The sequence below is a fragment of the Odocoileus virginianus genome, chromosome 16, assembly GCF_023699985.2.
Source record: "Odocoileus virginianus isolate 20LAN1187 ecotype Illinois chromosome 16, Ovbor_1.2, whole genome shotgun sequence".
Lineage (NCBI taxonomy): Eukaryota > Metazoa > Chordata > Mammalia > Artiodactyla > Cervidae > Odocoileus > Odocoileus virginianus.
Window position 1 is genome coordinate 35,329,103 of NC_069689.1, and position 15,776 is coordinate 35,344,878.

General features: G+C 37.5%; 1 long non-coding RNA gene across 1 annotated transcript; it reads right to left on the bottom strand.

The window, feature by feature from the left end:
* Positions 1-1,206: 1,206 nt before the first annotated feature.
* LOC139038614 (uncharacterized) lies at positions 1,207-15,313 on the bottom strand. Its single transcript, XR_011491640.1, has 3 exons — positions 15,073-15,313; positions 13,919-14,094; positions 1,207-3,041 (listed from the first exon to the last, which is right to left on the bottom strand). It is a non-coding gene; the product is annotated as an uncharacterized lncRNA (long non-coding RNA).
* Between the last annotated feature and the right edge of the window lie 463 nt (positions 15,314-15,776).

Below are 15,776 nucleotides of genomic sequence, written 5' to 3' on the forward strand. Positions count from 1 at the left end.
CTTTCCAAAAAGAAAGTATTTTGAAAACACATTTATTTATTTACGGCCGCACTGGGTCTGGTGCCGTGCCCAGGTTTCCCTGGTTGCGGACAGTGGGGACTCCGCTTTGTTGCAGACCATGGGGCTCTGCTGCTGGGCCTTCAGTAGTTCGTGGCTTGTGGGCTTAGCAGTTATTCAGTAGCTGTGGTGCACAGACTTGAGTTTCCCCACAGCATGTGGGATCTTCCAAGGCCAGGGATCAAACCCGTGTCCTTTGCGTTGGCAGGAAGATTCTTAACCGCTGGACCACCGGAGGAGTCCCCCCAAAAAAACGTATTTTGAAGGGAAACTGTTTTGCTTTTTCCTAGTCTATGTGGCCCTTTGATTTGTACTTAGATATTACTTTCTGCCATTACACTAGATCCCCCAGTCCTCGGTAAGAGCACTTAAGTTACTTGTTCCTGGGCACAGTGGGCCAACAGACTTCACCTCCCAGATGGAATGATGCCTCCCCTTTCTCCTCTACAGGATCCAGAGGAGGTAAGTGTGCTCAGAATTGCAGTCCCAGGTTCTGCTTCTGCTTTTTCCCACTCCAGCTGCACCTTCCCCCTCTAGGGTGCCTCCAGGTCTCTCTCCCTGGGATATAGGAACGACAGCCATGCGCTCACCTGCTATGTTTCACAGTGTCTCAGAGGCCTCTTGGAATAGTTTCTAATGCCTCCACTTCTCTCCATCCAGCAAGGAAATACCTTCCCTTCTAGTGTCCAGATTGTTAGTGGTGGTGGTCCCAGTGAAACCAGGTCCTAAGTGACACTGACTTTTCAGCTTTGCTGGACGGAAGCTCTGTTCCTGGGACTCCATCTTCTGAATAGGACTCTTGATTTGCTTGGCAAAGCCAGTTATGAACCTTATTCTTGATGCTTCGCTTAGGAATTCTCTCAGGAGACCGTTTGTTTCTCTCTTTAATCTGGCTTCTATTTTCACTCTCTCTTAGTCTATAAGACATATTAGTATATGTTTGGACTCCTATTGAAGACTGGGTTCAAGTTCTTCCCCACGGTGTTCAGCCGTGGTGTAGGAATCAGAGGATGTGGCTGTTGACCTCTGCTTAAGTTTCTGTAAGCAGATAAGGAGGCTTTGTCTTACCAGTGTCAGCTCTCGCCCAAATAAATCACGTTACACCACATTTCTTCATTTGGTCAGACTAATTTATTTATTCAGAGTACAAGAGGGAGAAAGATCTCTCTTTTCACTGCTAGTCTAAATATTACATTAACTCAGCTGCCTGCTTTGTTATTGGCTTGGGGAGAGGGAATGCCAGGACATATGGGGGTTATTATGACTCCATGTTTTTTTTTTTTTTTACACACTATTAGTTGCACATTCTAGACCAACAGATAAGGATGGAGTGAGTGGAACTGTTCTGTATGGCTAGAGTCAGATGAATAAAAAATGGGAAGAAACTTAATGCTAAATGAGCATGAATTTACAGAGAAAGAGGACCCACAGATTTTGTAAGCAGAGTAGAATTTTGTGACACTGAAAATTAAAGACAGAGCTAAGAAATCCAGAAAGGAATTGTAAGATAATGATTTTGTGTTAGGAAGTGGGTCCTGAGGAAGAAAAGAGTAACACCAGGTCTTAGTCACTGGGAAGGGATCTCAGATATTTGAGTAAAAGGAGAGATTCCAGAACAGAAAGTATGTATACAAAGTCTTCTGTGAACATGACACAGGTTTTCTTATTTAACTCCTACAAAATGTCTGGAAATTAATACTTTATAAAATTTTTGTGTGATATGAAAAGCATTCATTTTAAATAATCTTTCATGATTTTAGAAACTTTCTTTTATACCCTATAATTAAATGTTGGTAAGTATGGTTAGGAGGTAATAGTGATAGTTCCCAACTAAAACTATGAAATTCCAAGATTTTAATTTTGTTAACCAAAGGATACCAAGTACAGAATGCATTTCTTTAAAAATAGATTCTTTCCTTTGGACAATCTAGAGAGGTTATCATATATATGTGTTGCCAAGGAACAGTGTCATTAGTAAATAAAAATTCTTAGGTCAATATCAAAAGAATGATGCTGTTGCAGAACAATCTTTAGGGAATTCCCCAGTGCTTAAAACTCTGTGCTTTCACTGCCAAGGGGCCAGGCTCAATCCCTGGTCTGGAAACTAAGATCCCACAAGCCATGCAGTGTGGCCAAAACCAAACCAAAACAAAACAACAAAAATGTCCTTAATTAGTGAGTTACCTTCATGGAACTTGTTCAGAACACAAAGTCTTGAGTGCTCATGAATGTTTATGGAGTTTGTCTCTGATTTTTATCCTGGTATGATTTCACTGGTGTTTCAAACTGAGGACACAGTGGTGAGATAACTGCTAAAACAGTGTTATAAAATTGATGTAGGCATTTTCATTCCCTGGTAGGTTGCATCTTAGTGCTTCTATGATATGAAAGCCCCCACATCATGATGATGAGGAAACCAAAACTATATCCTGTTTATCTTCCACCTCAGAGTGGAATAAGGTATTACTACTTAGAATGTGCTAGTTTTGCTTGTATATTCAGTGGATTCAACTAATAGAACTTTAAGGTCATTTCCAGATTTGATTGTATGATTCTTAATATGATTATCAGTTAATTCAAGGTGGAAAGATTTAGATGTTAGAATGTTGAATCTTCCCATTCTATGTTGTTGTTTTTCAGTCACTAAGTTGTGTCCAACTCTTTGCAACTCCATCGACTGTAGTATGCCAGGCTCCTCTGTCCTCCACTATCTCCTGGAGTTTGCTCTTATTTATGTCCGTTGAGTCTGTGATGCTGTACCACCATCTCATCCTCTGTCACCTCTTTCTCCTCCTGCCCTTAATCTTTCCCAGCCTCAGTCTTTTCCAGTGAGTTGCCTTTTCGCATCAGGTGGCCAAAGCACTGGAGCTTCAGCTTTAGTATCAGTCCTTCCAATGAATATTCAGGGTTGATTTCCTTTGGTATTGACTGGCTGGTTCTCCTTACAGTCCAAGCAACTCTCAGGAGTCTTCTTCAGCATCATCCTGTATAATTATCCATTTTAAGTCATTTAATTATTTTATACTTTAGTGCTTATTAATTTTTAATTTGGTATTTTAGAGTTCAACATTGCCAAAGTCTAATAATTTATGAGAGAGTTTTCTGTTGACAGTCTCATATTTTCTAGATGGACATAATAGCATACCTCATGTACTTGACATCTAGAGTAGATTTTTTTTAGCACTCTGTTCTCTAGATGACAAAATTATTTTCAGTAATAATCATGAAAGGAAACAAGTAATAATAGCAGCCAGGATAGAAATGCAGAGAGATTAGAAATTTTTAAATTTAATTGAATATTTATATACATGGCAGCTGAATTTAATATTAAAAAGAATACAAGTATTAAAGTACATAAAAGGGAAAAAACTATGGCTAATACTTTTCAATTACTTTAATGCATTTTTTGAAAAGGGGGGGAGTTATATAATCAGTAAAAATGTTACATTTTTTATTTTCAAGCCTTAACTTCTGCAAATTTGTCAATTAAACTTTGGAAAAATTAATCTTGGTTGTTCATGTTTAACAGTATAGCTAGGTTTGTTAATCCATCCTTGCTCATAGTAGATAGAATATTTCTATTAGATTTAATTTTAGAGTTTTTTTTTTTTTCACAAGAAATAGCAGATAGATGAATAGGAAAAGTCTTAAACATAAAGATAAAATTTTCAATGATTCATAAAGATCCTATTTCTTAATCCAGTCCAGAAACTGTAATACTGTCCATATGCATGTCTATTGGCTATCAATTCTATCAGCTCCCAAATACCATTGCAAGCTAAAAACTTCCATTTAAATATCTTTATCAGAAAGTCAAAATAAATTTCTATTATATTTTATTGAAAGAAGTATTTGTTTTCCCGCTAACATCAGAGGCAATAGTAAGTTGAATAGTAAGAAAATAGTAAGAAATATTATTTCTTACTGAATAGTAAGAAATTCAGTAAGTTTCTGAATTTCTGAATAGTAAGAAAACATTGGTGTCACTTGATCCATTGCTTTAGAATGAGCATCTGGTTCTTGGGGGGCATGATTGAGGCCCAGTGTCTTTTGTCTTTCTCCTGGCATTTCATACAATGTCAGAACTGAAGTAAATCTAGTTTAATTTCTTCATCTTTATAATCACCTTGACATCAATTTTTGGTTTTAAACCTATTGTTTCAAGGCAGGAATATGTAGTGCCATAGGTGTATAAGACATAAACAGTTCCTGAAGCAACCTTGAATAATCCTAAACTCTTAGGAAATTTCTCTCAATACAGCTCCATGTGACTTAGCCCTAGGTCAGAGCTGATTGTATAACTAGGAATTTTCCATAGTAGCTTCCAGATATATTACAAGTTATTAAAGGAAAAATAACAAAATATGCTAATTTGTCTGTGTGTGCATATGCACACATGTATGCACATATTAACAAACAATAGTCACTTAGGCTGTAGTTTTAGTTCTTGCTCATGCTTCTGCTGAGTCTCTCAGTTGTATCCAACTCTATGACCCCATAAACTGCAGCCTGCCAGGCTCCTCTTCCATGGGATTTTCCAAACAAGAATGCTAGAGTGGGTTGACCTTGCCTTATCCAGGGAAACTTCCTGACCCAGAGATCGAGCCTGCACCTCCTGCGTCTCCTGCATTGCAAGTGGGTTCTTTACCCCTGAGTCATCAAGGAAGTTTTAGATCTTAGACCAGCAATATTATTTTTTCAGAGAGAAGTATCTTATTATTGACATTGTTTAGAATTATTGCCACATGATGGGAGTAAAAGCAGAGTGTAGTAGCTGATTTTGCTACCATTTTAGAATTCTCTATAGACAACACATACCTCCTTATATCTGAAGGTGACCATTCCTAGCTTTGCATTGTAGCAGTGACAATGAGCATTCTTGACTAGTTTCTGACTGAAATGAAATTGACTTTAATTTTTCCATTGGGTTTAAATTTTTGATAGTTATTTTGTAAATAACCCATTACCAGGGAATATTCCTTCTATTTCTAATTTATTAATTTTCAAATCAGACGTGAGTACTAAGTTTGATGAAATAACTTTCTTTATCTATTATGATGATTTTATGGTTTTTATTCTCCAACTTGTAAATACTACATTAATAGTTTTCCAGAGATTGAAGTATTCTTGAATTTTGTGATAAAACTTACTTTGTAATGTACTGTTCTTTTATATAGTGCTTTTGTTATTTGCTAATACTTTGCTTGTAAACATTTGTAAAAGTATAGGCCGGGAGGTTGTCTTCTTTCTGTTAACCTGTTTTCTTTTTGATGTTCAGATCACAACATCTCATTGAATGAGTTTGGAAGGTTTATATATTTTTTGGTATTCTGGAAGATATCACGCAACACAGTAATAATCTGTTCCTTGCAGGCTTGGTTCTTTTTTTTAAGGAGTAGTTTTTGTATTTTGTTATGTTCTGTCTGCCACTCCCAGAATTGTTTGTAATGTTGTGAAAGGATTACATCTTGACTAAAATATAAATGTGCTATCTTTTTCAATCTCTCTCAGAAACATTACTTAAATTATTTTGTACTTAACTGTTTTTTCCTTCTCACAGCCCTGTTTCACTTGGTGTGGGGTTTAGCTCTTTCCTGTGTTGACTGTGTTGACTTTAGATTCTCTCTTGCTGGTGGTTTTCCTCAAATATCTGCCAATTCTTGGTTATCTCTTCTCATGTGTAAATGAGGTTCTAGGTTGAACAGTATTGGTATCTGAAATAGAGTTTCAAGATATCTGCAGACAGCCAAAAGTTGCTAATGGAAATTGAAAGCCCTTCTCATCACTTCACACTTTTCACTCTCCAGCCATGAGAACAAACAGGCTCTTGGACAGTTATAGGGAAGATTAGAGTGGATAAAAAATGAGCCTGTGGATGAGTTCTTTTCCAGTAAGGCCCTAGGTCCTTTATGCAAATAAATCATTGACAGGTCTATCAGGGATGTTCCCAGACACAAAAATTTTTCTCAGTCATAAAGTGCCAGTGGTTTAGTTTGCCAAGCTTGAAATCAGATAAAAGGATAAATAATTAATACATAGGAGTGAATAATAACGTTCTGTTCTAAAAATCTGGGACCTGGTTTGTGAACACAGATGTTTATTTGCTATTATCTTTTAGAATGTACATAAAAATTGACTCATATTATGTATGAAACATTTAAAAAATAAAAATGAAGAAAGGCTAAATGAACAAAATAAATGCAAGAAATTCCAGGATCTCTTCTGAACCAAGAATTAATTTTTGAAATTACATGTGTACAGCCTAAGACTCTACAGATAAATTTGTATAATAATGTTTAATTTGCATGGCATAACCTGGTCATTTGGTTTACTTATTTTTCATATTGTTGTTGTTGTGATTTAGTTGCTAAGTCCTGTCTGTCTCTTTGCCACCCCATGGACTATAGCTGACCAGGCTCCTCTGTCTATGGAATTTTCCAGGCAAGAATACTGGAATGTATTGACATTTTCTCCTCCAGGGGATCTTCAATATGTATTAAAGCAACAGAATCTTTAGTTCCATCTTGACCAATACCTTTAAAGGATCTGAACTCAGAAGGGAGTGAAAGAGTTAACACAGTCAATATTTTTCAGTATGGGAGAGAGGCATAGCCATCAAAATTCTTGTTGAGAGGGATGGGGGCAGGAAAAAGGGGTAGACCTGAGGGTCCCAGGGAAGGAAACTGGGACAGCCTATGAGTTCCATCTCTGAAAAGATACTTGCATCCCTAAAGTCATTGCCTTGGTTCGCTTTCATTTTCTCTGTCTAGTTTATCAGTATTGTTTTCTGATCGTTCCCTTGATTAAAGTCAGCACTCTGCTCCAATATGTCCTCCATGTTGTCTTTCTAAAACACACACTTGAGTAGTCACTGTCTTCTTAAAAACCTTCAGTGATTCCCTGTTACTACAGAATAAAGTTCAAATTCCTTGGAGTGATTCAAAGCCATTCCATCTCCCTCATCCTGTCTTTATTGTATGAGAATTGGTGTTTGGGAATGCATACTCTGAACTGTCTGGCTTCAGTTCTTGACTCCATCACTTACCTGTTGCGTGACTTAGAATGAGATACCAAGCCTTTCTTTTTCTCTGTCTCAATTTCCTCTTCTAAAACAATGGTAATCTTAGCTTCCCATGGAATTGTTGTAAAGGGCAAAGGAATGAATACATGGCAAGTACTTGGAATAGTATACGGTTACCATTCAGTAAATGTTAGTAATTATTTTTTAACAATTTAATTACTTTCTCCATTCACTTTTGGCTCTGCGGGGTCTTTGTTGCTGTGTGTGGGCTTTCTCTAGTTCTGGTAATTTCAGGCTCCTCTTTAGTTGGGGTGCTGGGGCTCCTCCCTGTAGACAGCCTCTCGCTACAGAGCCCGGGCTCCATGGCACGTGGGCTCGGTGACTGTGAGGCGTGGGTTCCGGAGTTGCAGTGCTCAGGGTTAGTTGCTCTGCAACATGTGGAATCTTCCCGGATTAAGGATCAAACCCATGTTCCCTGCCTTGGCAGGTGGATTTTAAGCTCTGTACCACCAGGAAAGTCCAAAATGTTAGTAATTATTATTAACATCATATTATAGCAGTCTGTACTGTGTAATTGGCTACTATATTCAAGTAGTTATAGTTCCCATAAAGTTCTAGGTAGGCTGTATACATGTGGCTGATCGACTTCACTGTATGACGCAACATTGCAAATCTCCAATAATATTCCAATTAAAAAAAAGTGCTACGTAGTCACTGTCCATCCTCCCGGTGTTGCAGTTTTGCTTATTCTATCTTGTAAGTTGTGGATTTAAATATTATTAGGCATCTGGTAAAGCAGGGATGGAAATTGTGTGAACTGGAAACCATATACCCTTTCCTTGCAAAGGCATAGAAATGAAAATTTTCACATTTTAATACTGTGCTGACCACAGGAATTATATCTGTGTTTCTCATTCTACTTTTATGGAAAATTACAACCTATCACTCAAGGCCAACAGCAATATTATTCCTTCCATTGACTTTTTGGATTTCTTTCCTCCTTTGTACTCCCATAATGCCAACTGTATCCATGTTCCCATTGCAATGTTTATCTTACTATAATTTAGCTACCTACATGATTGTCTTCCCACTCAATTATTTTCGTTCTCTGAAAGCAAGCAAAATAGTTTGTCTAGTTTTGCTTTTCCAATATCTAGCCAGTGCTTATCATATTTTTTGAATGAATGTGATAGTGTCTAGGCTTCCTAGGTGGCTCAGTGGTAAAGAATCCAGCTGCCAATGCAGGAGACACAGGAAATGCGTGTTTGATTCCTGGGTCAGGAAGATCCCCTGGAGGAGGAAGTGGCAACTCACTCCAGTATTACTGCCTAAAAATTCCCATGGGAAGAAGAGCCTGGTGGGCTACAGTCTATGGGTTGCAAAAAGTTGGACATGACTGAGTGAGGGCACAAGATAATTTCTGGATCACTGCAAATATGGAAAACTAATATGAATAGGGATAAAAAATTGAGAGGCCAAACTGGTGGGACCGTGAATGCAAACATAAACTGCTTTTCATGTTTGTATTGATTTTGACTAGAATCTCACTTATGGATTGCCCCCCTCTACCATCTTTGGTCAAAGGTTATTAATGACACCACTTTTAAGCCTGTGCTTATTCAACAAAGCAAGCAATTAAAAGGTGATTTGATAAAGTAATAGACTTATTTCCCAATGGAGGTTGGCTGGTTTTTACATAAAAGTTACTAATAATCATCAAAGTCATTGATAGAAAATATTGAATAAAACATTTGTTATTTTTCAGATGTGTTTTCTTCTCTATTTCATGATGATAGTTTTGTAAAGCAAAATGGCTGAAATGTCAATACATTATCCAACTGAAGTATTTCTGTATTTATGTACCACAAATAAATAAACCAAAGGTAAACAAATGGCTCTCTCCTTCCCACAAACACATATGAAAACAAAATCAACAAAAGCCAACACCATCAATGGAAAGGCACACAGCAAGCATCTGGGGTTTGTGGCAACCCTTGCTGGATTGCGCAGGCTCCATTAGCAGCTCAGAAGCTCACAGAAGCAGTTCTCACCTCCCCATTGCCCAGTTCCTTTGACTCACTAGATCTGCAGGGAACTCTCACTTCTCTCTGGGTATATTAATCAGCTTCGGCTGCCAGAGCAAATTAGCATAACCTAGGAGGCTTTAACAACAGAAAATCATTTTCTCACAGTCTGAGCACTGGGAAGCTCATGATCAAGGTGTGGCAGTGTTCAATGCCTGGTAAAGGCTCCCTTTCTGACTTGTAGATGGTGGCCATTGACCTGTGCACTTGTATGACCTCTTTGTGTGCCCACTGAAGGAGAAAGAAGGATTTCTCTTTTCCTCCTCTTATTAGGCAGACAGTCTTATTGGATTAGGGCTCCACCCTTAGGGCCTCATTTCATCTTACTTGTTAAAGGTTCTACTTCTCAACATAGTCACACTGAGGGCTAGGGGGAGTGTGGATACGATTCAGTTCACAGTACTGGGGTAAAGTCCTCTTAGAAAGTTGTTTTGAGTGCCAATTTACATCATTCTCTTCCCTTTTGAATGAAACACCTTTCTGATTAATTATATCCTAGATATTGACTTTCTATCTTTCAAACGTCTCTAAACATGTCATTCTTACTTTAATGAATTCAGCGAGCTTCAGTTGCTACTGACGGAGAGGGTCTTGACAAATGTAATGCCTTTCAACACCATAAATAAAAGCATCAATAAAGGAACAGAAATTAATATTTTAAAGACCTTCCTTCTCAAACAATTTTTAATCCTGAATCTACCCAGACCGATACGATCTCAATGAAAAGAACAAAATCCCAGAATTTATTTGTGATCACATCAAACATTAAAGATAACATCAACATTTTGCAGCTTTTCCTCATCCCCAATTTTTGAGAACCCCAAATCTGATGGTATGAATGTCATTCTGACTTACTAATTCAACTGATACATATATTGCCATAGATTAAGCAAAGGAGGGAGAAGAGGATATTTTTAAGTACATTTTTTGGGTGTTTCCAATAAAGCTTTTTTTTTTTTTTCCATCTCCCTGAGCTGCCCAGTCCTTCCTAGAAACTTTCCTGTCGTGATGGTACCTGCAGAGTGATACCACTACCAGACCTGGCTGTTTGTTTCTGAGCAAGAACAGCTGTGTGACAGGCTGTTTGAACAGTCACAGTTTCAGGATGCAGCAAGGCTCTCTGACACCAAGGCAGTACCGCACCAGCTGGCTCCACGTTCCGAGCTTCGCTATTCCTGGATGATTTACCTGTTCTCAGCCCTGTCACCTTACTGTTTCTGCCATCTAATTAAAAACCCATGTTACTGGATCCACTCCGCTGCAAATTAGCAATGCTATCTGTGTTCTCTCTGAGCCTAAACTGGCCATTTTTACTTTATGATACATGATTTATTTTTAAATTCATACAAGATGCTTGATTATTTATTTGTGGTATATTTTAGCTCTCTTGTGGAGTCTCGATCGGAGTAATCCTCTCCTAATGTATTCATATAGAGTGAAGATCTAAATTTCCTAATCAAAATCATGTCAGCAAAAGTAGAGCTGCTCTTATGATAACATTTTAGTCTAGAAAATGATTTTCCTTTAAAAGGGATTCAATGGACATGATGACATAAAAAGAAGCAGCAAAATTACATACAATCAGTTCACATAATCAAAACAGCAATGTTTTATATTCAGCAAGGATTTCTTTTTTACTATAATAAATGGGACAAAATAGTCCTTTTGGAATTCTGCAACTGTGTTACGGCTACAAATGCAGTACTACCAGCATTCTACAGAATTAGGGACAAGCATTTTCAAAACTTTAGAGAAACAGATCCCATTGAGACATAGACCCTTAATATACATTTGGATAATATTTCATTGCTCACACTGATGTTCTGTCTTCACTTTAACTTCATTAAGAACTCAATATTAAACCAAGATTAGCCTATTTTTCAAACAGCCTAATTCATGCAAATAGTCAAATGGTTGCATTTTAATTGCAGTTGTCTATGAAAGAATTAGTTTCTTAACATATACATTGGAAGTGTATGACATCTATGGAACTTTACTAGATTCATTAGGAGGACTGGGTCCTGTCTTGTGGGATACTCTGATGCCCTTCGTGTATGCTTCTATCAGTATAGTATTCCAGAAGTGTGTGTTGTAAGCTGTGTCAAGATTTTCAGAAGATAGCCATTCTGTGAAACATGTATCATGTATTGCAAATCTTTATAATCCTAGAACCTAGCCTGGGCCTGAAATATGGTAGGTGTTCCAAAAATGACTGTTGAATGACTTCATGAAAGCTAAAGGAAGATGGACTTTATATTAAGAAGAAGTGTTTATATTACTAAGGTACTAAGTTAATTACCTTCACGAGATGTAAAATTGTCACATCTCTATCTACAAGAGAGTATCCAAAACAACTGTATGAATTATTGTGCATAATCATAATCAAAGCTCTGCTTTTTTATAAAAGTCTCTTTGTTTCATAATCATGCATACATATACACACACACAAGCATACACACATATCTTTTATGAATATGACCTGCTTAGATAATTATGTACTACTTAATAATCACACTATCTTTGGTCTTTAGACATTTGACTTTAAGGGTTTTATTTATATAGTGCATTTGTGTATTGTTTTTACTGTTAACTATAACAAACTTTGTGTGAATTTTAGAGTCATCTGTTTACATTTGGGATGTAAAGATGGGGTGACAGAGGAGCTGGCGAATTTAAATAGTCCTGAATGTGTCTCTCAGTAGTTAGGCTGCCTTTATCATACAGCGAGTCACAGCCTCAATTCCGGACAGACACATACTGTCGCAGTGGTTCTAGAAGCCTTTGTTACAAGCCTGGAAGTCACCAGGCATTTTAAAAGGGATAGAGGAAAATATCATTCAGAAAGAGGACTTAATTCCCCAGGGGCAATCTGCCTACCTTCCTTTCTCCCAGAAGCTATTTCTTTCTGCTTCAAACCTCAAGGGTGTCAAGAAAAGAAAATTTTCCCTTTTCATGAAAGCAAACTAAAGATTCATGTAGATTTACAGATCAGAAAAGAGTGATCTGTTAATGGGAAGTTGTCAGATTCCTTTATGACTTAGAACAAGCATCATAACTGAAGTGAAACTAAGATTATAGCAACGGAGACTCTACTAGGGTGGTCAACAAGACAAAAACATAAATGGGCAATAAAGTCACTGATGGAAGCATGACCAGGAAGACCATTGCTCTTGTAACCGTTCGGCATAAGTGCAGAGGAAACAGTCTAAAATATAGCCAAAGAGAAACTATAATGTTCAGGGTCTGTGTTGACAGCAGGTGGAAATGGGTGCAAGAAGGAAAACATAAATACAAGAAAAGTATATAATGAGCAGAGGAATAAATAACAGTACTAGTAATAACGTTTTCACATTGGAGTGAAAAACCACTGAAAGTAGAGGGAACCTAAAGTTCTTTGTTGCTTACAGAGAATATCACATAGAACCCAAGAACAGGACCAGCCAATTAGAGAATAAAAGAAAAGAGGCCCCTCCCTGCAAAAAAGGCAAACGACTATGATTTTACATACAATTTTTGTACAAAAGGGTATAATTCTTTGTATGGACCACACATGCTTTTTTGTGTTTTATAGTAGGAACTTGTGGCTTCCATTTATGTGCTTTTTTCTGAGCTTGAAAAATCTAATTGGTATTGTTTCTAATCTTCACTTTAATTTAACTGTTATATTTAATTATGTTATGTATCTATTTGCCTAAATATCTTTAATTATTTGTAGATTAAGGCAGATAATTTGAAAATAAAAAATAAATACCTGTGTTTATGCTAATTATATACACGTAACAATTACCTTAAGCACAAATGTAATTATTTATACAATATGTTTTACATATAAATTTATACTTAGGTGTATAGTTGCCTACATTAATTATGTACACATTTTTACCTGTGTTAATTAAGCATTTCTAAAACTAATTATAAAAAGTTAGAAAATATGCTTTTTCACTAAAAGTGTTACTTTGTTCCTCTGAGCTGATCTCCTATAGATCCTAAAGAACCCCCCCAAACATTGTAAACTGTACCCAGGTGAACTTGGGACACAACCAACATTAGGCATTATTTTGGAACATTTGTCCAAACAGAGAGGAGAAATCGTTATACTCACACCATCTATTATGAAAAAGGAAGTGCCAGTGCCCTGTGATCCTCCCTGGGTTTGAAGGCATTACAGGTAGCCTGCATGTTTGAATGTCCTTCTGACCTACATCCCTGGAGTAAGAAATGGCAACTGATTCCAGTATTCTGGCCTGGGAAATTCCATGGACCAAGGATCCTGGCAGGCTACAGTCCATGCGGTTGCGAATGGTTGGACATGACTGAACCCACACATGTTGACCTACATAGGTGACATGAAAGTGAAAGTTGATCAGTTGTGTCTGACTCTTTGCAACCCCATGGGCTGGGGCCAGACTCCTCTGTCCATGGACTTCTTCAGGCAAGAATACTAGAGTGGGTTGCCATTCTTTTCTCCAGGGGATCTTCCCAACACAGGGATTGAACCCAGGTCTCCTGCATTGCAGGCAGGATCTTTACTGCCTGATCCACCAAAGGGTGCTATTTTGACTGGGTCCAGTGAAGGGCCTTGTATCAGGTCTATGTTGCAGTAAAAGTAGCTTTGCTACTTGGCCTATATGATCTGGTTAAACTCCATGGTGTTAGACGTATTGGTGGTGGGGAGAATGGCAGGTAGATTTTGTAGCAAGTCCTGATAGGCAAATGACAACACAGACAGCAAGGGTTTGGAAGCTAGGACATTCACCTGCAGTGAAGAGTTAAACACCTTGTGGAAAACAGCAACTTGTAGGCTTCTGGTTCCGAGTAGAGAAGAGGTTCTGGTTAGGCAGGCTGAACCTGACAGCTCTGGCCATCTAAGAAGCCTGGCCTGTCAGTGTTCTCCATCCAGATGAGGGTGACTTGCCATATTATTCTTCACCACTAGACCAATACAAAGACAAGTTGTGGAAAATAACCTTGAACCTACTAGATTGAACTGGATGAAAATTACATTTTTTGGTAGATAAGAATGAGATCAGTAATTTCAGGTGCTTTGACCTAATATAAAAAGAATATAGAATTTATTCAGTGTGGAGCATACACCCAAGTAAGGACACCATCCTCCTTCCCTCTTTTCCCTCCCCCATCCTTCCCGCACACTTTCCTTTCCTTCTTTTTTTCTTCTTCTTTTCTTTACAAATGTACTTTCCATCCCATTGTATGATTTGATACCATTATATCTTTCTAAGCTACTAAATGCATTTGTATTTTTGAAGCATTTACTGCCTTGATTTTTGTGATTATGGTTCTTGGTTGCAATAAGAAATTGCATGGAAATCATAACCAGCCCCAGTTTCCAATGATCAGCTTACATGGATAGAAATCAGCTTAAATGGAGAGAAATCCTTCTTTTAAAATGCCCTCAAAATGTATGAGGCACACATCAATGGGTGTTAGAAACCTGCAGGCAATAAAACAAAATGCTTGAAAATCAGTAAATAAAAGTTTGCCAGCATTGAGCATAATTTTAGCCAAACTATAGACAATAGCTTAGTTGGAAGCACACTTGACTTTTGGTCCATTCTCCCTTTTTATCATTAAAGCACCCATAAAACAAAATGACACCATCTGATACCTAGAATTACTGAATAAACTTTTATACCACAGAAAATGCACATCAGGTGCTTGGACAGAATTGCGGGGAAAGAACTGCCCGTGTCATCTGGTGAGTTACACAAGTATGCATGCTGCTAAGAGTTAAGAAATATTTCAAGAGAACAGAATAGTTTTAAAGGACAAGGAATAAAATTTTAAAAACTCTACTAACTTTCCCCCACAAATGGTATAAGACCAGCCTAATGATTTTTAATTTAATAAATTTGGAAATATTATTAATATTTGGAGGCCATTTTATCCTACCTTATTTACCATAACATTTGCAGTGTTAGTTGCTCAGTTGTGTCTGATTCTTTGCAACCCCATGGAAGGTAGTCCACCAGTCTCCTCCCTCTGTGGGATTCTCTAGGCAAGAATACCAGAGTGGGTTGCCATTCTCTTCTCCAGGGGATCTTCCTGACCCAGGGATTGAACCCGAGTCTCCTTCATTGCAGGCAGATTCTTTACCATCTGAGCCATGAGGGAAATCCAGTATTTGCAACAACTGTAACTAATAAAAACAATTGAAAATGTTCTTTAAGGCATTGAATTGATTATATATAAAGCCTCTTCATTTTCTTTTCTTTAGCATAAAACTTCAAAAAGTAGAACAATATGAGCTCAATATAGGGACATTAAAACTGCTAGTCTAAGTCCTTTTATTTTACAGATGAGCAATGTGTAGCCCAGAGGGTGACTTGTTGAAGAAACCAGAACAAGAACTCAGGTCTCCTGACTACCTATCCCTAGGCCTTATTTCATTATCTACATGAAACAAGATGAGAAACATTCTGCATTCAGTGTTGGGAACTACTTGGTCAATTGCAGAAGCATTTTTTGCTTTGTTTACTGATCTAGAGTAAAGCAATGTACTAAGTTTAGTACACCATGTACTAAATGTACATAATTACTGCTTGACTGGTCATTATTTTCTGTGATTAAATTTTGATTGTGATTAAAATTTTCAC